The sequence below is a fragment of the Erinaceus europaeus genome, chromosome 21 (genome assembly GCF_950295315.1).
Source record: "Erinaceus europaeus chromosome 21, mEriEur2.1, whole genome shotgun sequence".
Classification (NCBI taxonomy): Eukaryota; Metazoa; Chordata; class Mammalia; order Eulipotyphla; family Erinaceidae; genus Erinaceus; species Erinaceus europaeus.
The window spans coordinates 34,112,206-34,139,776 of record NC_080182.1 but is presented as its reverse complement, the minus strand read 5'-3'; the positions used below and the strand labels follow the sequence as shown (position 1 = coordinate 34,139,776).

At 42.6% G+C, this 27,571-nt stretch overlaps 1 long non-coding RNA gene across 1 annotated transcript in view; it reads right to left on the bottom strand.

Annotated features, from left to right (window-relative positions):
• The window catches only part of LOC132535310 (uncharacterized), a 902,180-nt gene that overhangs the window by 798,392 nt on the left and 76,217 nt on the right, over positions 1-27,571 (bottom strand). The gene's annotated exons all lie outside the window — the stretch shown is intronic.

Sequence of the window (27,571 nt, the reverse complement as noted above, 5' to 3'; positions counted from 1 at the left end):
GAGGAAGCATAGATTAAATTTAGGAGGACAGGACTTTTGTGTGTTTGTGATGTGAGGAACCACCGAAGTGTGGTGAGAAGCAAACCAGTGGTCAGGGCCTGGTGTTGCTGTATACCAACAGAGCACACTTGACCCTGAAAGCACCTTTAGCTAGAAGAGCAATGCTGTCAGTGTGAACTTCAGAATGACCACCTCAAAAGCATATTGGTAGGTTTAAAAAGATGAGAAAAAGATAGATAGTTATAAGAATAATAGTCAGCCCATATCTGTTATCTTGAGAGAATTATCACAGAGACTGAGAACATAGAACTCAGGGGGAGGGAAAGGTGTGGAAGTATACTCCTGTTATCTCATAATTTTGTAAATCAATATTAAATAACTAATAAAAATGTTTAATGATGTGAGTGAGTAGGGGGGTGATGGGTGGCACATGAATATGGAGTTTCAGATGAATCGCCATTTCTCTTCTTTTAAAGTAAGAAGTACCTCTGTTCTTAAATGCTTTAAGAGCTCTTTTGGTGTTTACTGTGAACTATAAATCAGTTATTTGTACACCATAAATCTAACTCCTAGGTAATACCCATTAAGAAGGTGTTGAAAATCCAGTTATATGATTTTCTTCCTTTGTCACCCTAAGGCAAGGAGAAAGTAGAATTCAGAGTGAAATTTGAAACTTCAGACATTTGCATTAAAATCACAAGAAAATTCGTTTTTGTTGTTGTTGTTGTTGTTGTCTCCAACCAGAGTACTGCTCAGCTTATGCTGGTGCTGGGAAAATCTTAAGGCTATGAAGACTGACAAGATAGTTCAGTCTGTTAAAACACAAGCTTGCATGCCTGCTACAGATTCAGTCCCCAGCAACAGCTTATGCCAGAGCTGAGCAACAATGTTCTCTCTTCCTCCCCATTCTCATTCATTCTGTGTTATAATAAATAAATCTAAAAATTAAATATTTAAGGATCTTCAGGAGCTATAACAAAAGTCCAGTCATGTATGCGCCTAGTACTCAAGGTCAAGTTCATTCTCCCGCTCTCCTGAAATTCCTCAGATACTTCCTTCCACTGCACCCCCCCAACCCCCAACCAATTTTTCTTTTTTTAATCAGAGCACTGGGGATTTGAGCCTGGGATTTTGGAGCCTCAAGTGTGACAGCCTTTTTGTATAACCATTATACTACACCTCCCTTCATTCTTATCCAGATGCAACCCAGTTTGTTTTTTTTTTTTTTCCTCAGATAAGGGCTGCAGTGGGCAGGGAAGTGTTTGCCTGAGAGCTTAGCAAGTGATCCAACCCCTTCTGCACCCCTTCACTGGGAGTCCGGGGGCTTGTGGGTCTAGAAATTTGCTTAATACACTTTGGAGAGTTGCTTCAACCCATGACTAGAAGGAATTATGCCTGCATCTAAGGAACAGGTTGGAAACTGAAAGTCTGGTGTCAGACACTGTGATGATTAAGTTTACTCCAATCCCAATCTATGAAATTAAGAATTCTTTGTAGCACTGAGTGGTGTTTTGGAATCACACATTGTTTAAAATAAAACAACAATATAGTTAAGACAAAAGCAAGTTCATTAAAATCTAATCATGTCCCCCTCCTTTATGTATTAAAATGGGAGCTGTGAGTGATGCCTTTAATTATAGTCCTGATGTTTCAGCTGCTGAGCAGTTTACTTAAAGTGACAGTATCATTTTCTTATTATATAATTATTCCTACTGAATTTGTAATGTAAACAAATAGGAGACTAATAATTCAGAGGCAGAAGTGAAACTGATAGCATTTACAAGATAATAATCTTAATGTATTTATTGCAAATTGCTGACTCAGATTTAATTTAGACTGAGAGTTAACTAATTAGAGGGGAAGGTGTTACAAGCTCAAGTCATTGGCAGTATCTGCAAATAAAGAGCTCATGGTATTAAAGGCAAATATATATATTCAAGAAAAAACTAGTGGAAAGCTCACTGATACTACACCTTCTTGTGAGGCATATAACTCCAGTATGAGTGCACACCAGCGTCAGTGCTATGGTCTCGCTCTCTCTCTCTCTCTCTCTCCCCCCTTCCTCTCTCTCCTTTTCCCTCTCTTCCTCTCTCTCCTTCTCCATCTCTCCTGTCCATCTTTCTCAAAAGAAGTCTGCCTACGACTGGGAGTATGGACCGACCAGTCAACGTCCATGTTCAGCGGGGAAGCAATTACAGAAGCCAGACCTTCCACCTTCTGCAACCCTCAACGACCCTGGGTCCATGCTCCTAGAGGGATAGAGAATGGGAAAGCTATCAGGGGAGGGGGTGGGATATGGAGATTGGGTGGTGGGAATTATGTGGAGTTGTACACCTCCTACCCTATGGTTTTGTTAATTTATCCTTTCTTAAAGAAAAAATAAATTTAAAAAAAAGAAGTCTGCCTAGGTTGTAAAGCCCCTGATGACAACAATAAAGAAATGTTCAATATCATCACAAGCCTTCTTGTGGGCCCTCCCAGGACACTGCCCTCACCATAGAACAGCCTCCGAAGGGAGGCTGGGGTATTCTGCCCTGCCACTACAAGAAGAAGACTGGTCTTGAAACAAATGCAGCCTGCACTGTTACAAGCTGTGGTCATGAGCTCCGAGCTCAGACCAATAGGGACTCAGAGGCTACATAGGCTCTGGTGCTAATTATAAATTTATATATGGGCCCTGGGTCAGGTGGATGGAGGTAAATTGTTAATTTTATCCACAGAATATTTTCAAGAATAGGAACTATTCTCTGCCCTAATCCAACTTTGTAGCCCTTCTCTCCACTCTGACACTATTTTCTCTGACAATGTTTCTATCCAACTTCATGCTAGCTATCAAACTCAGGCAGGGACTACTATAGACGTGGGCCCCTGAAAACATACCTAGGGTGAACTTCCTAACTTTCTTCTACCCTAAGATTCCTGATCTCATCTGCCCTGTTCCTACTTTTTGGTTCCTGTTCATTAACCATTTTGTCTCACTTTGTGTCCTGCCACCTTCCAGACACCAAGTTGCAGACACTACCATGACTCCAACCTGACTTCTCTGGGCAGATGACCTTACCAATGTGTCCTGGAATCTCGCCTCTCCAGAGCTCTACCCCACTAGGGCAAGATAGAGACAGGCTGGTGGGTATGAATCAACCTGCCAATATCCAAGTTCAGAGGAGAAGCAATTACAGAAGCCAGACCTCCTACCATCTACACCCCCAAAACAGCTCTGATCCATATTCCCAGTGGGGGAGAAGTGATAGGAGGAAGAGGATAAGAGGGCTCTGAACTCCAGCTCCATCAGGTCCCAGAGAAAGATAGAGGATAAAAAGGGGAGAGATATTTGGATGAAGTAATAGGATTATGTGTGGCTGGGAGGGGAAGAGAGAACTGGACTTAGAAAAAAAGGGGCACAATTATATACCAATCTAGACAGATAGTTGTAGAGATGACAGTTAACCCATGTTTGCAACCTTGGGAGAACCGTAGTGGACTGAAATGGAGGGATCAGGGATTCAGAGCTCTGGTGGTGGGAACGGTGTAGAATTGTACCCCTGTTGACACGTAATTTTATAAATTAATACTGAATCACTAATAAAAAATAAATGTTCACAAAAAAATCAGTGTCCACAATGAAAATCAATGTGAATATAATTTTACTATTCTCTTTAAGCCTGCCTTAGACTATCTTATACTTATAAGGTACCTAGAAGTACCTTTATACTTATACTTATATACTTATATGCTGAAAGTATTACAGAAAAAAGTCAAACGGGGTCAGCCAGTGACACCCAGTTGAATACCATGTGAAATGAGCTGAGTTCAAGTCCTTGATCCCCACATGCATGGGGGAACCTTCATGAATGGTGAAGCAGTGCTGTAGGTCTCTCATGCTCTGAGATCCAATGTTCTAGCCACTGCACAACCACAGGTCTCTCTCTCTCTTTATCTCTCCTCTATCTCCCTGCCCACTCACTATTTCTTTCTGTCCAATCAAATAAAAAAAAGGCAAAATGGAAAGAAATAAATACTTTTAAAAATGAAAAAAGTCTAAGTAGGGCACCAAAGTAAAAACCCAGTGGTGAGGGGTAGGCATGTAGCTTTCTGGGCCAGTGGGGGGTGGGAGTGGGTGGGAGGGATGGGTCACAGTCCTTTGGTGGTGGGAATGGTGTTTATGTACACTCCTAGCAAAATGTAGATATATAAATCAGTAGCTAATTAATATGAGAGGGGGAAATCAATTGTATGTCTCAAAGTTTCTCAAAAGACAAACTGAATCTTTTTAATATATAGGCTGTGTATTTGATATGTGGACTCTCTCAAAAGCCTAGACCAAGTAGATTAGAAGCTTCCAATAGCACAGCTATATACAAGATACTGGGTACTGTCCAGCAAACCATAACAAAGGGACTTTTCAAAGTTAACCCAATTAACAAATAATGTCATGATAATATTAACTATTGATTGTCTTTTTGAACCCTAAGACAGCAGGAACCTCACATCTTCACTATAGAGCCCCTACTTCCCCCAGTCCAGGAACCCTTGGATAGGGCCCACTTTCCCGTATGCATCTCCCAATCCAAACCAAATAACATTGCATCTGCCGATCACAACCTTACCAAAGCAACGACTGCTACCTCAACATGCTTCACCTCAGAATGTATCCAGAGACTTCACGTGTGGAATGACAACCCTTCAGCTTCATTACTCGGGTGAGACCTTTCCTTTTATAGTACACTCTAATTTCATCTCAGGTGGTTCACTTTCCAACAAAGTCCCATAACCTAGATATACACCAGTTTCTGTGAGAGAGAGCTTATGTGCACACGTATCCATAAACTACTGCAAAATATATACCTGAAAGCAGGACTACACTAGAGTTTGCAGTGAGTACCTCCCTAACACTTCCTCTCTACTATTCCAAGCTTGGGATCCATGATTGCTCAACAAATTGTTTGGCTTCATATGTTAACTCTCTTTTCAATCACCAGGTTCCAGATGCCACCAGGATGCTGGCTAGGCTTCCCTGGATTGAAGACCCCACCAATGTGTCCTGGAACTCAGCTTCCCCAGAGTCACACCCTACTAGGGAAAGAGAGAGGCAGACTGGGGGTATGGACCGACCAGTCAACGCCCATGTTCAGCGGGGAAGCAATTACAGAAGCCAGACCTTCTACCTTCTGCAACCCTCAACGACCCTGGGTCCATGCTCCCAGAGGGATAGAGAATGGGAAAGCTACCATGGGAGGGGGTGGGTTATGGGGATTGGGTGTTGAGAATTGTGTGGAGTTGTACCCCTTCTACCTTATGCTTTTGTTCACTAATCCTTTCTTAAATAAAAAATTTAAAAAAAAAAAGTCAGCAAGGACTATATTTACATTGAGTGAGAAATTTTGTCTCTCAGAACATTAAAGATGAAGGTAACTTCATCTTTAATGTTCTGTGGTCTCAGATTCAAGTGATTATTTTTTAAACACAATTCATTGCCATCTACAAAAAGATTAAATTATGCTAGAAACTTTTCCATATGCTTTTGAACACACATGAAGAAATCTATGTAAACATCACTCTGATTTAAAATAAGGTGTTGGCAAAGGAGGACCTAGTGGGGGTTGTATTGTTATGTGGAAATGTTACGCATGTACAAAGTCTTGCATTTTACTGTTGACTGTAAACTATTAATCCTCCAATAAAGAAATTAAAAAATAACAAGGTGTGATCATCTGTCATCTACAAGGAGATTTTTGTGGGTAACATTTTGTGAGGAAACAGAACTGTGAAGTAAGGAGCTAGGAGTTTACATATCATGTTCCTTTTATGTCTATGAATTACCCTGCAGGAAGTACACTGAATGCAGACTTCAGAAGGCATAGAACTTGTTCATTGAGAAATCTGCAGATGAGGCTTCAAAGGAGTCATCTTTGCATGATACATCATATATAATTCCATCTACAAAGAGGGATTTTTTTTATATGTTCAAAATGTTCACTTGTATAAATGAAATAACCAATAATGGATGAATAATGATTTTTAGCAGCAGGAAATAATGATGGCCTTATTTTCTTTCTCATTGTTCCTTTGAATCTAAGAACAGCTGAAGATGTTGGTACATTAGTTCATGATAGATGCATTATCCTATTCCACTTCAATAACTACCATGAAAACTTCCATGTCCCCTGTACTCAAAAGAGAATCTACTGAGTGTATCTGATGTTCAAAGCCTTGGTCCTACTAGACAGAGATGCTTCCCTTCACTAAACTGATAACACACACTGAAAATAACTCGAGTCAGTAATAAGAATTGGAGCCACTGAAAGGTTATACTTGTGACTGAAAATAATAAGAATAGATGCTTCAGTTAATAACTGTGATGATGATTACAATGATTATATACTAATAGACTGCAAAAATAGTGCAATCATAAGTTAAAGCATAATTGGGTGATAAAAGAATAATCAGGAGAGAATCCATTTATGCTTGTACATAAATGGATTGCTGCAAATATAGGTTAATTACCAGGGTTATCAATTATGCTGACATATGTAGGATTTTCTTCTTCCTATTTAGGAGTTTGTTTCTTCAGGGACAAAGGTGGAACTAAAGCAGAGAACTCTCAGATTGTACTGGGATGGAGTCACACTGAACAAAGCAGAGTCAAATGTCTGCCCCTAGATATTTCAAACCTGCCTTGACCATAAGCTCTTCATCTGTTCCCTCTGAATAAAGCCTGTCAGATAACCAACTGGTTCAAGGAAGAGCTCACCATGTAAAGCTCCTACTACACCATAACCATGCTCAGGAGCCCAGGTTGCAGTCCCAGAACACTGAAGTGCAAATAACAGTGATAAGGGAGACTAAGGAGCAGTGTGGTGGTATCTTCCCTTGTCAGTTTCTCTGCTTCTTCATGTGAAATTTAAAAAAAAAACAAATAGATGAAAAAAATTGACCCGATGGCCCTGGAAGTGGAGCAGTGGCTAGAATACTGGGCTCGGAAAGCATGAAGTCCCGAAACTTATCTCCAGCCAGCATCGTATGCCAGACTGGTGTTCTGGTTCTCTTTCCCTCCCATGTTAATTAATAAATGAAATCTTTAAAAAAAAAAAAAAAGAAAAGAAAAGAAAGGAAAAAAAGCATAGGAGCAATAGAACTGTAATTGTGCAAACCAAAAAAAAAAAAAAAAAAAAAAGATAGTCCATCAGTATTTGTATCCTCATTTGTAATGGAATAGTTTTAAAGATACTTGAGATGTTGTACGGTCTCTTTCCTGCCTGAGAGAGTTTAGTCATGACACAGAGAAGCTGGGACAGCTTAGATAGAACTGAGGCTCACACTCACTAGAAGATGCTGTATCTCATAAAGATGATTGAGATCCCACAAGAACATGGTCAGAACCTAAGTCTCAACACCTCTAAACTTGCAGTCTAGTTTATCAAGTTTATATCTGGAGCTTCATTCCTCTCTTTTTAAATTTATTTCCCAGTAAGACTCTACTCATATGGGTTATTACAGTAATGAAGAAGGAAAATTGAATATACCAAACCCAGTCCAACTTTTACCCATAAGTGAGAAATAAGAACAGAAAAAGAAAACACAAAGTAAAACTTGGACTGGGTTTGGTGTATTTCACCATAGCCAAGGACTCCGGAGTGGGGGAGATGACTTTCAAATGCATGATGGTGGAGGAAGACCTAGGATGGGGTGAGAGTGTTTAAAAAGAAATGAGAAACTTTACATATATATTAGCATCTGTATTTACTGGAAAGCATTAATAACCCCAAATAAAAATGCCATATTTAAATCATTCATAAATATTTATTAAATAAATAAATAAATAAAAGAATGAAAATGTGGTGACCAACAGCAGTGGTATCATGCATACATGAGGTCAACTTAAACTAAAATTTAAAAATAATAAACAAAATGCCCTAAATGCAAACTAGCACTAATCCTTATCTTGAGTTCAGAAATTATATTCCCAGAGGATTTCTAACAAATATGCAAACATACTCCCTGAATTATTGTGCTTTTTTCTTCTAGCGCTCAGCTTAGCTCATAGACCATTGATGGGAAAAATAAGAAGAGGCAAATGAGGGGGTATAATATTAAAAGTAGAATAAGAAGTCAGGTGCTGGGTTTGGGTTAAAGACTCAAGGTATAGGGCCGGGCAATCGCGTACCAGGTTAAGCACAAGGGCCCTCACAAGGATCCAGGTTCCAGCCTTGGGCTCACCACCTGCAGAGGGGTCGATTCACAATTAGTGAAGCAGATCTGCAGATGTCTATCTTTCTCTCCCCCCTCTATATCTTCCCCACCTCTTTCAATTTCTCTCTTTCCTATCTAATAAAAAATGGGGGAGAAATGGCCTCCAGGAGCAGTGAATTCATGGTACTGTACGGAGCCTCAGCGATAACCCTGGAAGCAAAAAAAGACTCAGGCTGTAGAAGAACTGAAGTAGCTTGGAGACTATAAAAAACATTGCAGCCTTTCCTGAGCCTACACTCTCCACACGCTTTCCCTCATCCTCTGAGTTCTCTGGATGGAGATAACACCTTCCACATTTCCAGCCCTCTTTTAGATCACTCTTTGGTCTACAATTCTCACTTCCCTGCAACTGAGATGATCTCTAAATGCTTTCTTCTGCCTAATATAAATTGCCTGCTTTTATCTGTACATATGTATAATCAATTTTCTTCCCTCTTTCACTTTGGGAAACAATTTTAATATAGCTTTAGTCACTGTTGTGCTAACAACGCCCAGGAATTGCACTCCAATTCCACTTTTCACATAACCATTGATCTCTGTAAAGATACCTAGTTCCAGCCTGGAAAAAACTCTCTAAACTACATGGTTACCTTTTTTATTATTTTTTTATAGGAAGAAAGTACTCTCTGAGCTTTAAAAAGTTTTAAATGAGCTAAGAATTCTTACTGGGGGTCCAAGTAGCAGCACAACTAGTTAAGCACACACTACATTGGACAAGGACCCAGGTTCAAGCCCCTGGCCTCCACCAGCAGGGGGAAGCATCACAAGTGTTGTTGAAACAGGGCGGTGGGCGTCTAATTGTCCCTCCCCCTCTCTTTTCTTTTAATTTTTATTTTATTTATTTATTTATTTGTTTATTTATTTATTTTGCCTCCAGGGTTATTGCTGGGGCTCAGTGAAGCACTATGAATCCACTGCTTCTGACAGTCTTTTTTTTTTTTCCATTTTGTTTGATAGGATGGAGAGAAATTGAGAGAGGAGGGGGAGATAAAGAGGGAGAAAGAAAGATGGACACCTGCAGACCTGCTTCACCACTTATGAAATGGACCCCCTATAGGTGGGAAGTGGGGTTCAAACCAGATCCTTGCATGGGGTCCTTGTACTATGTGCTTTGTACTATGTGCACTTAACCAGGTGCACCACCACCTGCCCCTCCTTGCCTCTTCCTCTTTCTATCTCCACTCTCCTCTCAATTTTTTCTCTATCTCTAGCCAATAATAAATAAATAAATATATTTTTAAATATATTTTTAAAATCCTTACCGGAGTACTTCTAATGAACTGAGTATACGCATTAACACAGGAACAGCTGAACAGAAGAAAAGGCTGCACTGCAGAGCTCACAGAAGCACTGGGAAAGCACTAGAGAAAAGCAGCAGAGATATACCTGTGGACACCCCAACTTCCCAAGAGGGCCGGCATTATGGCTAGCAGCACAGAAGCAACATAGTCATTCACCTCGTCCTCCCCACTTCTCGGGCAGTGACCAGATGAGGCATCTCAGTGCCAGAGGGCCTAGAAAGAATAATCGTGGCATCACTGAAGACTGCACCATTCACATAAGCCCCGTTTCCCTGATTAGTGGGAAACTGACCCATGCTAGTAGCAACGCTCTCCCCTGCATTCATAGCAGACCATCCACCGACCTCCTTTCATCTGGACAACAGACTGGAGAAACAGGTATATAAGTAAGGTTCAAAGTGGTTAAGGGACTGGGCAGATGGCCTCACCAATGTGTTCCAGTACCTCACATCTCCAGAGCCCTAGCCTACTAGGGAAAGATAGAAAAAGGCTGAGGATATTGATCAACCTCTCAATGCCCATGTCCAGCAAAAGCAATTGCAGAAGTCAGAACTCCCACCTTCTACACCCCAAGAAGAATTCGGTCCATATTCCCAGAGGAGGGCAGGGAAGGATAGGGGAAGATGGCCAGAGGGCTCTGAACCCGTTCCACCAGGACCCAAGACATTCATCACTGGGAACTTCCATTTTTATACCATCACTGAGAGGAAAGTGAATCTGGAAAACACGACTGTTTCACTTATCTGAGCAGAGGAAAAAGGAAGGACAAAAGTAGTAATAGGTATAGATATGACTTAGCAAGGAAGTGAAGGCAAGACTGTAAAAGTGAATAAAAATGGGCAGATTGCTAGATAGATAAATAGATAAATATAGTCAATCCATATCTGTGACCTTGGGAGAACTATTGCAGTTTCTGCTGTACGGACATAGGGACACAGAACTCTAGTGGTGGGAATGGTGTGGAATTATATATACTCCTGTTATTTTTTAATTCTGTAAATCACTAATAATAATTTTAGAAAAAACCTTAATGATGTTAAGGGACTTGCCCAAGGTCACAAAGTTTATAAGTAATAGTGCTCAGTAGCCTTTTGCTGACTTCCTGCTCTGTGCAACTCTGTCCTAAGTTCTGGGAACCCTGGCCAGTCTGTCACAGTGCCAGCATACAGGAAGCACATAGCCTGCAGCAGAAACAGGGGTGTTTATCACCCAGCAACTGCAGACTTGTTTTCAGGGCTTACTTTTACCCAGTAGAATAAGGTGCTAGAAAATAAGCAATTCACAACACAAAATTCCTGCCACACAGACCAGACAACAAGCTAACAAGCAAGACAGTTTATAGAGTGCCAGCTCAAGCAAGCAAGGTACAGCCAGAAACAGGGAGGGCTCTCGATTGCTCAAGGAAGGCTTCCTCGAGGAGGTGACATTTTAGCCGAAGCTGGAAAGGAAAAAGCCTAAAGATTCTGCCACCGGTCTGCTTGGAAGGAAGCTGTATAAAAGCTGCATATGCCGAACAAGGCAAGTCTTTTGACTTAGATTTTGCAGTAGTTGGGAGTGACATGGTTCCCAATGGAAAACACAGGGTGGGAGGGACAGGAGGGGAAGGGATGCCAAGTTTTCCTCCCTCCCACCTTCCACACTGAGGTCAGAGGAGAAAAAGAGCAAGCCGCAGGGTCAGCGGGCAAGCGTTACAGACTTCACCTCGCCCTCCATACATGCATGCCGTAGGGCCTCACTCCCTCTTCCGACACTAGAGCATAAAGATTTCCTGGAAAAGGTGCTGATGAACATCCTCATCTCCAACTCTCCCTTCCCTCCTACTCTCACAGTCCATACACAAACACAAATCTTCATAAGTGAAGTTCCTTTCTTTTTAAAAATTATTTCTTTATTTATTGTTGGATAAAGACAGAAAGAAACTGAGAGGAGAGAAGGAGATAGGGTGAGAGAGAGACATCTGAGGCCCTGCTTCACCACTCATGAAGCTTTGCTCCTGCAGGTGGAGACACGGGGCTTCAGCCTGGGTCCTTGTGCACTGTAACTTGTGTACTTAACCAGGTGTGCCACACTGTCTGGCTCAGGGACGTTTCTTTCTTGACCCAAAAAACCCCAGTTGTTCTCTGATGAAATTCATTGAGCTATATTATTCAGTATTTATTTTCTTTAAGTATTAAAAACATTAAAGACTCATTCCCTGTGTGAAAGAGAGAGAAGCCAGAACTCCAGTCTAATATGTATAATTCTGGGGGCAGCATTAGGAGATCCAGATTTCCCAGCCCTCGAATCTGCCAGGGGAGTTACTTACTAGCCTTATATGCCCCCCCCGCCCCCGCATCCCAATCGTGTTCACTTGTGCTGATGGTTCATAATAAGTGCTAGGTAAAATTCTGCTCTCTAGCACACACTATGGTGCTAAAACCAAACTAAATCAAGAATTCAAGCATTCACAGAAAGAATATAAAAAATTGATTCAGTGCACAGAGAAGTAGCTCAGTAAGTAGGCCACATGTTTTGACAAGTGTGCAGCTCATCCTCATTCTGAGCCCCAACATCACATAGGAATGACTAGAGCAACAAATGCTGTGCTGTCTCTCTCTTTGTCTCTGTAACTGAATGGGGAAAGGGAAGGGAATAGTCCAGGAACAGTAAAGTTGTGAGTACATGAGGCCTCAGCTTCAAAGGAAAAAAAAATATTAGTTGGACTTTCAATTTTACTGTTCTTGCAGGAACAGTAAAAATCCTTTAATTCATCAAATCTTGAGCCTTCAGAATGCATTATTTTCATATGCTCACTCATCAAATGGGAAGACCACAGAAACATTTTCTCCATGTAGAAGTGAGCCTTATCAAGAAAAAAGCACATCTAAAACAGACTTCCTAGCTTCTTTAAAGAAAGGCAGAATTTTTTTTTTAATTTCTTTATTGGGGAATTAATGTTTTACATTCAACAGTAAGTACAATAGTTTGCACATGCATAACATTTCTCAGTTTCCCATAAAACAAAACAACCCCTACTAGGTCCTCTATCATCCTTCTTGGACCTGTATTCTCCCTCTACACACACACCCACCCACCCCAGAGTCTTTTACTTTGGTGCAATATGCCAATTCCAGTTCAGGTTCTACTTGTGTTTTCTCTTCTGATCTTGTTTTTCAACTTCTGCCTGAGAGTGAGATCATCCCATATTCATCCTTCAGAAAGGCAGAATTTGACTGATCTTGGTCTCTGCTTTCTGAAAGGTTAAATCCTAAAGACGGGATTTTTTCCGGAGTGATGGGAGGCTCTTTATAGTCCACAAGTTGCCTGACTGCCAATTTATGTTAATGAGGTAGTTCAGGGGCTGAGCTCTGGAAGGACCACACATGGAGTTAGAGAGTTGAGCTCTGAAATGGCTCAACCTCCAGTGGAGAGAGAATGAGTGAAGATTTTGGCCAATCACATGTCCAATAATTAAATTAACCTTTCCTGTGTAGTGAAATCTCAAGAAAAGTCTTGAATTCTGTGTATTCTAGCAAACCATTGGGCCTGAAAGAATCACAGGAACCTCCAAACATGGAGCCCACTAGTCAGAGTCATGATATGGACTGAGAAGCCCTGAAATTATGACTGACAACACAAGTGAGGAGTGTCTTTGATGGGAGTTGTGCCCTTAGCTTGTACAGTCTGCACTAGCACCAGAGGGTGGACACCAGGATAACGTGCAACATTATAGTAATAGAAATGGAATAAATAGGGGCAGGCAGTGGCTAACCCTAGTTAAGCACACACAGTATTATGCAAAAGGACCCGGGTGTGAGCCCCACTCCCCATCTGCAGGGGGGACACTGCACAAGCAGTGAAGCAGGTCTGCAGGTGTCTTTCTCTCTTCCTCCCTATCTCCCTCTCCCCTATCAATTTCTCTCTGTCCTATCCAATAAAATGTGGGGGGTGGGGAGCATGGCCACCAGGAGTAGTGGATCTATAGTGCCAGCACCCTGGAGGCAAAAAAAAAAAAGGAGGAGGAAGAGGAGGAGGAGGAAATAGAAGAGAGAAAGGGAATAAATAGATAGATAAAGCTAAGAGGAATGGGGATATAAAAATTAAGTGATAGAAGAAATGAGGTAACTACTCTCATTCAAAGGATGAGCCTCTAAGCAGCCTTCTAGGATTCAAGAGTCTGTATGGCAGAGTCTGTATGTCAGGATTCAAGAGTCTGTACGTCATCCTGGTGTCCACCCTCTGGTGCTAGTGCAGACTGCACAAGCTGGGATGCACTGGATCGACCTTCCCGTGGTGCATCCCGTGAGTACCCATTCATTAGGGAAACTGACGATCCTTCCTAGCCGACTGAATCCACATGGATCCCAGTCACTTTCAAAGCCAGCAACAAGCAGCTCCTGACAGCTTTCAAGCTGTTGGTCCTGCTCTTCGAGTCCTCCAACTTAATGTTGAGGGGCTGTCCTTTGCCAAACGCGTTCTTATTGGTCAATTAGCGATACAGCATCAGACAGATGTTATCTGCCTACAAGAAACACATATAGCAGTCGATGAAGCTGCTCGATTCACCATCAGTGGATTCGATTTAATATGCTATAATCTCCATCCTAAACACGGCCGAGCCATCTACGCCAAATCGTGTCTTGCGGACGTTTACCATACGGCCTCTTCGACCTTCTACGACTCCATTACTATTGGAACTATTCAGCTCATCAATGGATATAAGCCTCCCAGTGCCTCATGGGATAATGAGGTCCTGCCTAGCCCGAATCACCCAGCCGTTTACGTTGGAGACTTTAACAGTCATCACCAAGACTGGGGATATTCCTCCACTCGTGCTGACAACTCTATCTTAGCTGACTGGGCTTCAGCAAATGACCTCTCCCTATTATATGATCCCAAACAGCCAGGCTCTTTTCACAGTGCTAGAGGGAATAAAGACTCGTCACCCGACCTGTGCTGGATTAGCACAGTCAAAGGCCAAGCCTTTCCCCCTACGAGACAAATTCTCAAGATCTTCCCGCACAGTCATCACCGCCAGCTATCATCCACATTGGTCTCCAGCTCCCACTGATTCTGTGCTCGGAGAAACTAAGATGGAACTTTCGGAAAGCAAACTGGCGTCTGTTCAGTGATCTTACCAACAAATCTATTCCTGCAATTCCAATTAACTCTATCCCCTCTGAAAATTCCTACAGGCGCTCCCGCCAAGCCATCTTCAAAGCAGCTTCCCAAGCCATTCCTCATGGGAGACGTGCTAACTATACGCCTTGTCTTGATGCTGAATGCAAGCAACTACTAAAGCAGTATGATGAGTCGGGCGACCCAGATGTGGCCGACCATCTCATTGCCTCCCTGGATGCAGCACGCCAAGCCCGCTGGTAACAACTCACGGAAAGTCTGAACTTCACCCACTCAAGTAGGAAGGCCTGGAAGCTTCTTCACAGACTGGGTGCCGGTAGCCAACCCCCTCCCGTCTCCCATCCTCCCGTATCTCCAAACTCAGTGGCCAGTCACCTAACTCAAGTTGGACGTGCTAAGATCGACCCAGTCTGGAAAAGAGAAATTTCCCACGAGTGGTCATCCCACTTCCGGTTATCTTGTCCATCTCCAAAACTCTCTCCCTTTAAACTGTCTGAACTGGAAGATGCTTTGAAGAGGGTTAAACCGGGAATAGCTGCTGGCTATGATAACATCACCCCAGAACTCATTCTTAACCTGGGTCCCGCGGCAAAGAAGTGGCTCGCTTCATTCCTGTCCCACATCTTGGAATCTGAGTCTATGCCCAAAGTTGGGCGTCGTGCGAAGATAATAGCGGTTTTGAAACCAAAGAAAGACCCAACGCTGGCCACCAGCTATAGACCAATTTCTCTCCTCTCCCTGTGTTACAAACTCCTTGAGAGGATGCTTCTGTCACGTATTTCTCATCTTACAGAGAAATTCCTATCACCCGCCCAAGCTGGTTTCCGCCCAGGAAGATCTACCTGCGAACAAGCCCTGGCCCTCTCAACTTACATTGAAAATGGATTCCAGAAGAATTTAAAGACGGGTGCTGTCTTTGTTGATCTCACAGCAGCCTATGACACCGTCTGGCACCGTGGTCTCCTAGTCAAGATCTCAAGATGCCTGCCTCCATGGGTGGCCAACACTATATCGTTTCTTCTCCAAAACAGAAGATTCCGGGTGCATCTGGGTGACAAGTCTAGCAGATGGAGACTTGTCTCAAGTGGCCTCCCCCACAGCTCTGTTCTGGCTCCTACACTATTTAATATTTACATCAATGACCTCCCAGAAACTTCTTCAAGGAAGTTCATCTACGCCGATGACATCTGCTGTGCAACTCAGGCATCCAAGTTCGACATCCTCGAGGAAACACTCACGAAACACATGTCTCTGATATCTGATTACTGTAAAAAATGGCGACTAATCCCTAGCACTGCAAAAACGGTATCATCTGTTTTCCATCTACACCATGCCTCGGCCTCGCGTGAGCTTAATGTGCAGCTTGGCGATACGAGAATCCGGCATGAAGCCCAGCCAGTCTATCTTGGCGTTACTCTCGATCGCACTCTGTCATTTCACAAACATCTCATAAAAACTGCAGCAAAGGTGGGCGCGAGGAATAACATCATTGCAAGACTGGCCAGCTCCTCATGGGGCACGAGCGCTTCCACACTACGATCATCATCTCTGGCATTATGCTATTCCACTGCAGAAAACTGTGCCCCAGGATGGTTCCGTAGCCCCCATGTCCACTTGGTCGATTCCAAATTATATTCCTCCATGAGGATAATTTCTGGAACCATCTGTTCCACCCCAGTTCCATGGCTGCCAGTTCTTAGCAACATCGCCCCGCCAGATATTCGTCGGGATGCGGCATCATCTAAGTTCATTTCCCACGTCTACGCTCAACCGGACCTGCCAATATACGCGGATATCTTCGCCCACCCTGTCCAACGCTTGATGTCTCGTCACCCTATCTGGTCCCCTACGCCTACACTGAACTTCTCTGTTCCAGACTCTTGGAAACAGAGTTGGCAGTCAGCTGAGGTAAAGAACAAACACCTCATCACAGACCCCTGCAAGCATCAACCCGGCTTTGACCTAGCACGTTGTGATTGGGCCCTCCTCAATCGCTATCGAACAGGCCATGGCCGGTGCGCTGCTATGTTCCATCGCTGGGGAGCCAGAGACGACCCGAACTGCCCCTGCGGCTCCAGACAGACTATGACCCACATAATCAACGACTGCCACCTCTCCAGATTCAAAGGAGGTCTCGAAGCTTTACATCAGTCTCAACCTGACGATGTTGACTGGCTACAGAAGAAGGGCAAACGCTAGAAGAAGAACTGCACAAGCTAAGGGCACAATTCCCCTCAAAGACACTCCTCACTTGTGTTGTCTGGTGGTAGGAGTTGTGTGGAGTTGTACCCCTCTTATCCTATGGTTTAGTAAATGTTTCCTTTTTATAAATAAAAAAATTTTTTAAAAGAAACTCAAACCAACTTAAGCAAAGACAGAGACTGGGAGAGAGGACAATTTTTAGTGTGGTGTGTAGTTAAAATCTACAATAAAGGATCTGCATTATACTGGGGGGGAAGAGTCGGCATGGTACCTAAGAACTCAGATGTGAGTCAAACCTAGGGACTCAAACCCTCCACACTCTTCATCATTTTGATGACCTGAGATAAGCCACTGAGTCTCTATGAATCCTTCTTATATGTAAGGTGGAAATGAATCATCCCTCCCTCATGAAACTGTTCTAAGAATTAAGTGAATTCAGAAGTGTTTAGAACTGTATCTGACACATAAAGACATCCACCACAACAGAATAGGTCTTGTCAACTTACTCAAACACAATTCACTGAAGATAATTTTTGAAGTATATTCCTTTTACAAAGATGGGACCATTTCCAACAGTCAGTCACATGACTGTCCAGTATAGGTTCCTGCAATGAGCATAATGTTTTCTATCTGTGCCATAAATAAAAGCCACAAGTCAGAAGGAACAACTGGGTGCTTGAAAAATGGAATTTGAATAGGGAAACAAGTTTTTCTTGTTAATTTATTTTACATGAAACTAGCAGGCACCCTCTCTAAAACAGCAAAGAAAGCAAGAGTATACAGGGACCGGCAAGATAGCTCAGCTAGGAAAACACCTGCTCTTACCATGGGTGAGAACAAGGTTCAAGCCTCTAGAACACCACTACTACACTGGGAGAAGCTTCAGTGCTGCAGTGTCTCTCCTTCTCTTTGTCTCTCTGTCTCTGTCTCCCCTTTCTATTTGGAAAAGCCAAATCAGAGTAGTGAAACCTCAGCAACAAAAAGAAAAGTACACTGGGTAGGTCACATGCCTTTGAGATGCTTCTCATCAATACTATTCCTCAAAGCCAAGCTTCTAAGCAAGAACTGGGCAGATACCAGCCAGGCTCTCACTTAATTCTAAGTTTCTAATAAAAGGCAGAGTTCTACGTTCAATGTACACAAAGGAAGGAAAGAAAGAAGGAAGGAAGGCAGACAAAGGCTATAAAATTCTATCTTCTTTATTGCACCAAAATAAAAGGGTAGGGGCGAGAGTTCAGGTCCTGGAACCGGATGGCAGAGGATCGATTGGGGGTTGTATTATTATGTGGAAAACTGAGAAATGTTATGCATTAATAACAAACTATTGTTATTAATCCCCCAATAAAGAAATAAAGAATAAAAATAAAATCCTATCTTCTTTATTAGGCTGTATTTAGAACTCAAGAAAATACATAACACCTTTAATCTGAAAAACTATGTGAACAGATATTAACAGTCCTAATACTATGCTTATAAACACAGATTTGCCAACAGTGCTATTCATCAATTAAGTCTTCAATGTAAACTAATGGTAAAATATAACCTATAAGAAGTAAATGAGTTGAATTTCTGAGAAAGATATTTAAATTTCCACCAATTACATACTAGAGGATTTCTGTCAAAACATGAGTTTTTGATACTTTAAAGTGATTTAATGGAAAGTAATTAGATTGGAGAGCCTCTATTAGTGGCTACCCTACATTTGAAAAATTATAAGTATATTATCAGCATTTAGATAATGTTTATCTGTCTGTTCTCTGTAGTAGAGAAGTATGAACTTGGCTCATCCAAGAGTCATTAAGATACACATTAAAAAGGAAAATCTGAAATAGGTCATATTTTTCTCTTCTTTGATATCACATAATTTGGCATGTGATATCAAGACATGTCTCTAATGAGTTGGAAACTAGGGATGGCATTACAGTCTCCTATGTATCAGTTGTCTGTATTTAGGGCATAAACCCAATACAGGGTTATATAATTCCTGTGTATAGTTCAGGAGTGATTGAAAGTCAGTAAAATCAGTATTTTTAAAATCTCCCAAAAAAAATTCAGAAAAGCTACATACTATTGGTCAATATGGCAAGACAGTGTCTAAAATCCAAGTACTCCATTTGACAAATACGGCTAGGCTAAATGCAAGTTGCAATTTATCTTAAAGGAAATTGACCTAAATCTAGATAGAATAACTCAAAAGGAGAAGAAAGCACTTCTTACTAGCGTCATACTACATATGAAACTGGGCAGGTACTTATTCCTATATAGGTAATATAAGTAGCAGATAAACTGCTAAGTCCATCATGGAGATCAGAGCAACAGCCTTTACCTACTGCTTGCTTTAGCTAGACTCTGTTACTGGAACCCAGACTCAGGTCTTCTGTTTCAAGACAGTTGATAATGGGAGTTTTGTTAACCATCAGTCTCCTATGGTCCCTAATAAACTAAGAATCTAAGGTTTTCATCTCCCACACCTTGGTTATAGGGAAAAATACTGACAGCTTCAAAGCATCAACTCTGAATTGGTTAAAGGGGGACTAAATGAAATCAGAGGGAGGGCTGAGATTGGAGCTTATGAGTACCACAAACTATGTAACTGAATCAATATCAGTTATGAAACAAAGAAAACACTACATGATTCATGGTATGTCGATTTTTAGGCTACAAGAAGTTGAGGATACATTATTTGGGACTCTCATGAGCAGGAAATCTGCTTTAGGGCTTAAATATGTACACAAAAAGCTTTGTTTCCTGGCTTATCATTTCCATGCACAGCTTCATCACCAAAACTTTATTACTAGAGGTCTTGGTGAAGGCATTTTCTCCACTCTCAGTACTTTTTGGCTCCTTACCCTTCCCTCTTTCTTTCTCAACAATGTCTGCTCCTGGCCTAGACCAATAAAAAGGTGGGGACCTTCTGCTCCATGTTGCTCAGCAGTGTAACATTTCCCCATCTGCCCTACACCCACCTGACCTTAGCTTGGGACTGAATCACAGGAAAAATTGGGATACTTGGGAGCTGACACCACCTTTTGCCTTTTGTTTGCAATGTCATGACTTCCTCTTTGGTGGGTTGTCCTAATTGACCACCTCACCATCAGCAGGTCAGTATCTAGAAGGGAAAAGCCAGCCCTCCCAGGGTTCCCACAGCAGATCCCTCTGTCTCATTCAGCTCAACTGAGCTACACGTGGCCCTTCTTGAGGAACAGTGTCTGCGAAGAGAATTATTACACCAGTTCCTGTAATAATTTGTCAGTGAGACTTGGGGGGGCATGAGCTTATGAACTGAGGGAGAAGTGTAATAGAGCTACAAGGAAATGCTTTTTTTTGGAGGAGGTTAAACCTTATACTGTGCTCTAGGAGACAGGTACGGTCTGGACATGAGAGGGCATGGCAGTAGGATAAATAGACTAAGGAAAGGTTTTGAAGGAGGAGTGAGTTCCTGGAAAGGAGCATCCTGTTCTGGAAAGGAAAAGAAGGAATGCTTTGAGTCAGGAAATAAAAATACAGTTGCCCTCCAAGAAGATGAAGACTCCTCAGCAGGTTGAGTGCTGACAAGTCAACTAAGAAATGCCTGCAAGAGGTTGGCCTTTGTCTCCCCACACATGCAGTAAATACTTACAGCACACAAATCATCTTCATACATGCTGACTACATGCTTCAGAGAAATTAAGTAAGAACTGCCTCCTGCAACAAGAGGAAGAAAGCCATCCTGCAACTCCTCTACTCTCACAGCCACTGAGAGCCACAGGGTTTCCATTCAGTCATTGAGCCAAAGTACAGGACCCTGAAAACACACACCTCTAACGTTACCGTGAGTGGAGTCATCTTTCCATGAAGAGGCCAAGTCAAAAAGGCTCCCAACTAGCAACTAGTCTAAGTCGATGGCTTCTTGTTGTGTTAGGGTTTTGTTTGAGTTTTTTTTCGGTTGGTTGATGGGTGGGAGGAGAGAAGTGGGCACTGGTCAGTTGAATGAGGTATTCAATAACTGCAGCACCGTAAGAGCAAAGCAGTATCTGATCCATGTTGCCAAGAAGCCTGTTTCTCCTGTTCCTCATTAACTGGCAGTGAAAGTCTAAACAAACCAGCAAGCGGGGTTCTTTATGTCTCTTATTATACTCCTATGGAGTGACTGGAAGTTGGACACCAATGAGCAGTGGGCCAAAATCTCTCCTGCTAAGTCCGAGTGGCTACACCAAAAGGAAATCTGTAATGAAGGCTCTCACCTCAGAACAGTTCCCAGTAGTCTCATTTTGAAAGTAGATACTTTTTCGTCTTAGATCCCAATCAGCAATTAGCTATTCCTGCTTATTAATCTACCCAGTGACTACTCCTGAATATCAAAATGTGGGCCCTTTCATCTTGCAACAGTGCTGGAGATGGAGGGAAGATACAAAGTGCAACCCACAACTGTAACACCCTAAAAGTGAAGGGAATGACAATGGCCCAGCAAAAGAAGAGAGAGACATTTTAATTAATATGCCTCCCTGTGGCTTTGACTTTCTTCTTGTGTGCTCAGCTGGAGTAATTAGAGGAAACCTGAGGGGAGCCTACCCCAGAAGCCTCCCTCAGCCCTCTCCAGCTGAGTCTCTCTCTTCCTTGACAACTATCCCTACTGAGGAGATATAATGTACATCTGCTCTGGGAAATAATCCCTCCTGGGAGCCATCAGGAAGTAGCCTATTCAAAAAGAAAAAAAGAAAACCCTATTCATTTCAAAAGGAAGAAACCCCAAACCAAGAACCCATCACTTAAGAAAGATGACTTCCTTCACACCTGAGGCACTGAAGGCCCCAAGTGCGATCCCCAGCATCACCATAAGAGAACTGGAAGACGCTTTGAACTGGAAGACGCTTTGAAGAGGGTTAAACCGGGAACAGCTGCTGGCTATGATAACATCACCCCAGAACTCATTCTTAACCTGGGCCCCGCGGCAAAGAAGTGGCTCGCTTCATTCCTGTCCCACATCTTGGAATCTGAGTCTATGCCCAAAGTTTGGCATTGTGCGAAGATTATAGCGGTTTTGAAACCAAAGAAAGACCCAACACTGGCCGCCAGCTATAGACCAATTTCTCTCCTCTCCCTGTGTTACAAACTCCTTGAGAGGCTGCTTCTGTCACTTATTTCTCCTCTTACAGAGAAATTCCTATCACCCGCCCAAGCTGGTTTCCGCCCAGGAAGATCTACCTGCGAACAAGCCCTGGCCCTCTCAACTTACATTGAAAATGGATTCCAGAAGAATTTAAAGACGGGTGCTGTCTTTGTTGATCTCACAGCAGCCTATGACATGGTCTGGCACCGTGGTCTCCTAGTCAAGATCTCAAGATGCCTGCCTCCATGGGTGGCCAACACTATATCGTTTCTTCTCCAAAACAGAAGATTCCGGGTGCATCTGGGTGACAAGTCTAGCAGATGGAGACTTGTCTCAAGTGGCCTCCGCCAGGGCTCTGTTCTGGCTCCTACGCTATTTAATATTTACATCAATGACCTCCCAGAAACTTCTTCAAGGAAGTTCATCTACGCCGATGACATCTGCTGTGCAACTCAGGCATCCAAGTTTGACATCCTCGAGGAAACACTCATGAAAGACATGTCTCTGATATCTGATTACTGTAAAAAATGGCAACTAATCCCTAGCACTGCAAAAACGGTATCATCTGTTTTCCATCTACACCATGCCTCGGCCTCGCGTAAGCTTAATGTGCAGCTCGGCGATACGAGAATCCGGTATGAAGCCCAGCCAGTCTATCTTGGCGTTACTCTCGATCGCACTCTGTCATTTCACAAACATCTCATAAAAACTGCAGCAAAGGTGGGCGCGAGGAATAACATCATTGCAAGACTGGCCAGCTCCTCATGGGGTGCGAGCGCTTCCACACTACGATCATCATCTCTGGCATTATGCTATTCCACTGCAGAATACTGTGCCCCAGTATGGTTCCATAGCCCCCATGTCCACTTGGTCAATTCCAAATTATATTCCTCCATGAGGATAATTTCTTGAACCATCCGTTCCACCCCGGTTCCATGGCTGCCAGTTTTTAGCAACATCGCCCCGCCAGATATTCGTCAGGATGCGGCATCATCTAAGTTCATTTCCCACGTCTACGCTCGACCGGACTTGCCAATATACACAAATATCTTCGCCCACCCTGTCCAACACTTGACGTCTCGTCACCCAATCTGGTCCCCTACGCCTACACTGAACTTCTCTGTTCCAGACTCTTGGAAACAGAGTTGGCAGTCAGCTGAGGTCAAGAACAAACACCTCATCACAGACCCCTGCAAGCGTCAACCCGGCTTTGACCTAGCACGTTATGATTGGGCCCTCCTCAATCGCTATCGAACAGGCCATGGCCGGTGCGCCGCTATGTTCCATTGCTGGGGAGCCAGAGATGACCCGAACTGCCCCTGCGGCTACAGACAGACTATGACCCACATAGTCAACGACTGCCACCTCTCCAGATTCAAAGGAGGTCTCGAAACTTTACATCAGGCTCAACCTGACGCTGTTGACTGGCTACGGAAAAAGGGCAAACGCTAGAAGAAGAACCATAAGAGAGCAGTGCTCTAGCAAAAATAAATAGATAAATAACTCATAGGAACTCATGCTTTCTGTGAACATTGTCTTACTAGTGCCTGACTTCTTCCACTTTGCATGTTTTTTTTTTCCTTTTTTTCCCCACTCTCCTTAACTTCTTAATGTTGGATTTCCACAAGTTTAGTCAGAGCACTTTCCAATTTTTATTATAACTACATAAGGTTTGGAATATATATTTTTTCCTTTTTTGGAAAGACACCAAAAAGAACTGAGAGGGAAGGAGGAGACAGAGAGGGACACAAACACACACACACACACACACACACACACCTGCAGTACAGTTTCACTACTTGTGAAGCTTCTGAGGGTTTGAACCCGAGTCCTTGTACACTGTAAAGTGGGCACTCAATCAGGTGTGCCAACACCTAGCCACACTGTTTTATATATTTATATATATATATATATATTTGCCTCCAGGGTCATCGCTGAGGCTCAGTGCCTGCACCATGAATACACTGCTCCTGAAGGCCATTTTTTCCCATTTTTGTTTCCCTTCTTATTATTGTTGGATAGGACAGAGAGAAATTGAGAGAGGAGGGGAAGACAGAGGGGGGGAGAAGGAGAAAGACACCTGTAGACCTGCCTCACACCAGTGAAGTGACCCCTCTGCAGGTGGGAAGCCAGGGGCTCCAACTGGGATCCTTACACCAGTCCATGGCTTTGTGCCATGTGCGCATAACCCACTGTGCTACTGCCTGGTCCTCCTGTTTTATATTCTTATCTTTCTTCTTATAAAATTAGACTATCAGATGTTCAATTCTAACTTTCCACTTGATTGTCTAACAAAGTCAAACCTTGATGTCCCAAACCCAAAACAGCCCTAATCATACTTGTCTCTTTCACTGTTTGCTGTTCCTATAATTGGCCACACAAGTGATCGGCTTGTAGGTATGCATTTCAGAGCCATGGACAGCTTGACTTTTACACTGACCAGCTTGCTTTCCAAACACCCTCCAAAGCTGACCATGCATCAGCTACCAGTGCTGTCATATCTGTGCTCAGCTGCTCAGCTGACTCCTGGTGGCTCCTCTCTCTCCTGCATTTGGCCTCCTTACCAGAGGCTGAATGATCATTTTACAACACAGATGCTTTTTACCCCCATATAAAGCTATTACAGCATGCCTATATTACACTTCTAAAAATCTAAATGCTTAGCCCATTTTGATGGACCCTATCTCACCTGACCCCTGCCCATAGCACATTTTTGCTTCTACCTTCAGTGGCTGTACAGCAGTCACAGTAGTGTCTGTGATGTTTCTAAATTCAAAAGTCCATTTCTCTTGACTTGCGAATTCCAGACTTTGAAAGTGCAAGACTCTCTGTCATTTATGTTGGATGTCCTTTTTTTAAAATGCAATGTTGGGGGGCTTGATGGTGGCACACCCAATTAAGCACACATATCACCATGTGCAAGGACCAAAGTTCGAACCCACACTCCCTACCTGCAGGGGAGATGTTTCATAAACAGTGAAACAGATCCTTCAAATGCTTTTTAAAGTCCATCCATATGGTTACATATATAAGTGGCCCCCTCGACTTTCTTTTCTTTAAAAATATTTTATTATTTATTCACGAAAAAGACAGGCAGAGAGAGAAAAAGAGCCAGATGTCACTCTGGTACAGGTGCTGCCAGGGGTTAAAGTCGGGACCTCATGCTTCACCTCACCTCCCGGACCACTCCCTCCACTATTTTAGCACATGGTGTCTCATCGTATAAGATGTAGGCCATTTTTTATCTGAAGCTTTTCCAGATATCTAGAGCTAAGAGTAACATGAACACTCAAATGTCTTTGTATGGACACAGGATTTCACTTATCTTGGGTTAATATGCAGAAAAGAAGTTATACGGTTATATATTTTCAACTTTTCAGAAAACTGCCAGACAACTTTCCAAAGTGGTTGTATCTTTTTCCACTCCCATTAACAATATTTAAGAGCTCTCATTTCTCTTTAATCTCAGTAGCAGGGTTCTTGGGTTGTTTTTTTTTTTTAATTACACGTATTTCAGTGATTATGTGTCAGCTTCTCCTTAGAGTTTTAATTTGCATTTCTCTGATTAGCAGTGTTGAACATCTTTCCATAATCTTTTTTTTTCCACCACCTCTCCCAGCATACTATTTTTTTTTCAAATAGAGAGACAGTTGGGGAGCTTCTCTTTTGTATGATGCTCCCATGTGGTGACCAGGAGCTCAAACCTGGGTTGTAAGACATGGCAAAGCGTGCACTCTACCAAGTGAGCTATTTCCCGGGCCTGCGTTCTATACACTTATTTGCTATATATAAATCTTTGTTATTGCTGTTGTTAAATATTTATTCAGATTTTTGTCCTTTTGTCTTCAGGTTATGTTCATTTTTTAATTCTCTGACATAAGTTCTTCATCAAATACATAATTTGAAGATAGTCGTCACTTCAGTGAGAGAGAGAGAGAAAAAAAAAGATAACAGGGACGGATTTGGGGGTTTTCACAGTGGTATGCATCTGTTCTTTATTTCTTTGGTATACTTACATAAATCAAAGTGAGCAAAAGTGTCAACACAGGAGCTGGTTCACCCAACAGGGTTTGCAGTTTGAGCCCAGGCTCAAGCCTCCAGCACCACAGAGGAGGACCGTGCACAGCACGTGGTGAAGCTCCACAAATGTTGGAGTAGTGCTGTGCTATCTTCCCTCCCTAGCTCTTATTCCTCTCTATCTAAAATTTAAAGGGGGGTATTGGGTGGCACATCTGGCTAAACACACATGTCACCATGCACTTGCTCCCCACCTGTAGGGGGAGGTGCTTTGTGAGTGGTGAAGCAGGTCTGCAGGTGTCTCTCTCTCTCTATTTCCCCTCCCCTCAATTTCTCTCTGTCCTATCAAGCATAATAGGAAAAAAAAAAAAAAAAAAAAAAGCTGGGAACAGTAAAATAACACATGTGAGAGGTCCCAGCAGGCAAAAAGAAAAAGGAAACATGTCCAGCTTGGAAGGGCAAGGGAAATAGTCCAATTGTGTTATTTTTATGAAGAGACTGGGGAAGTCTCTGAGAAGAAACAAGAGATGTATTTAAAACAAAGAGTGTTTGTGTGTGTGTGTGTGGACAAGCAATAAAAGAAAAATAAACATGTTTGAAACTCCAAACCACTGAAGGCCTTGGCTCATCTTGATATCACAGTGAAGGCCACCTATAGTTGCTAAGCTGTATGTGTGTTCAGAGCCACGCAAAGCTGGCCTGTGAGAGAGCCACCCTGCTGCTAAACATGGGGTCGAGGCCAAAACATCAAATGTCAGACTTCATGTGAGGGCATCACTTTATAAACAACCAGAAGCCTATTGTTCGTGTAATCCCTGCAGGCACTAAGCACTGTTTCCAAACTGAAAACTAGACCAAGCAGCCATGAAACCTTCAGAGACAACACTTTGTAGATATTCCATGGTCTCTTTTTAGGGAAATGTGCACAGCCTAATTACACAAGTTGGTTATTTCTCCTCATTAGCCTTTTGGGTTTCAGCATGTGTGGGTTTCCTTATGCTTCCCTCACTATTAAACTCAGCCAAATTTACACTCACAGAGGAAGCCAGATTCCAGCACGCAGCTCCACAGCAGATCTCCAAGCTACCCAAATCTATGGGGTTAGCAAAACATTCTGCTGGCTGCTATGTGGTATTTTTTTCCTTCTGCAAATAGCTGTAACAAAACTGATGTCAACATACTCTATAAGGCTTGGGTTTTTTAATATTTCTCTTGAGCAAGATCTCTTCTGTCACAAAGCAAAGTGAATATATTATAAATAAATAAATAGTACCTTCTATGACTCAACATTCCCAAATATCAAAACACTTTCACATGCTTGATACTCATAACTCAGGAGGCAGAACACTTTACATTCCCATTTTACAGATGAGGTAAACGGAGGCCCAGGAAAGCTAGTAGGATATAACCAGAGGTTACAGACCTCATAAGAAGATGATGCATTCCACATCTGGTCCTGTCCTAGACTTCATCTATTTTGCCAAATCCTGACAGAAGCAAGTAAAAAAAAAAAAAAGTGACATAGCTTCCCAAATTCCTCTCCTCTCTACCTCCAAGAAGTCTAACAGACATGGTCATTCCATGTATTCTATCC